Below are 1,341 nucleotides of genomic sequence, written 5' to 3' on the forward strand. Positions count from 1 at the left end.
AAAGAAAGAAAGAAAGAAAGAAAGAGCCCCATCAGAATCATTTCCATTTGACTTACAGGATTATCTGATCTTGTTACTGTCTGAACAGTTTTCACTGTGATTCCAATTCCTTTAGGAGGATCCGATGCTGCTGGAATTAACTGCACTTTTGCAGGCAGAAGTTTTCCACCTCTAGGTTCAATAGTTACACAAATGAATTTGCTTATAAGAGACTGATTTTTACTCCAATTATAACAAAAGACTTGGAGGAATACTTAAGTAATGACTAGGCCAAATATTCATTTTTCTATAGGTTACCTCCCTCTAAGAAAATTGATTGCACTGTAATTCTCTTCTCCAAACCAAACTGAAGATGTTTCTGATTTAATTTCAGTAATTAACAGCAATACCCAATTACTAAGTTATTTATGTATAGAAAGGAATATAATTTTTGGCTAAATAGCTCAGGTTTTTTTTTTGTTTGTTTGTTTGTTTTTGGTGAGGGCAATTGGGGTTAAGTGACTTGCCCAGGATCACACAGCTAGTGAGTGTTATGTGTCTGAGGCCAGATTTGAACTCAGGCCCTCCTGACTCTGGGGGGCTGGTGCTCTATCCACTGTGCCACCTAGCTGCCCCCAAATAGCTCAGATTTTAAACATACATTATCCCAGTTTTAGTCTATGGGATAATAATCCAGATGACTATGCTGGCTGGCAGATGACAAGCCCAAGTACCAATTTACCCAATTGTTTGGAATATGGAATGACTACACATTTGAGTCAAAACAGCAAGATACATGCTTTGATTCTGCTCAAATCTTTTACTGATCATTTGCTCTGATTATAGAAATTTGCTATAAAAAGACAAAGCAGGGACAAGATTATCACAGTTTTGCAACCATCCAGTATCAATTACACCTCATAGCCATTCTCAGGAATAGCCAGGTGGATAACATTGCTTTTCAAAGGAACACAATGGGGAAACTGAGCCAGGAGGATCCCATGAGTCCAGAAGAGAAGGGGGGATCTGGTAGACACAGATGTGGGGGCTAAGTCCCTCCATGAAGGAGGATCCTGGGGTGTAGGGGGAATATGCCTCAGGAAACCAAAAGAACCTGCAGTTTCTCAATTCCCTAGCATCCTAAAGATTTGAGAGAATTGAGCATATGCTTCCAGATAGAGCATCCCCTATATGGTGGAAGGTGTGCCTGATTTGAACCACTCAACCCAAATAGAGCCTGAAAAGATCAGGCTCAAAAAGTACCTTCAAGCCTTCCTAAGTGCTTGGAGAGCGTCCCCTAACTGCAGAATGAAAAAGAGATAGAGAGGGGAGGCTTCCGTACCTTCCGGTCTTGACTGGAGG

The sequence above is a fragment of the Vombatus ursinus genome, unplaced genomic scaffold (assembly GCF_900497805.2).
Source record: "Vombatus ursinus unplaced genomic scaffold, bare-nosed wombat genome assembly UNPS02014863.1, whole genome shotgun sequence".
In the NCBI taxonomy this organism is placed as follows: Eukaryota; Metazoa; Chordata; class Mammalia; order Diprotodontia; family Vombatidae; genus Vombatus; species Vombatus ursinus.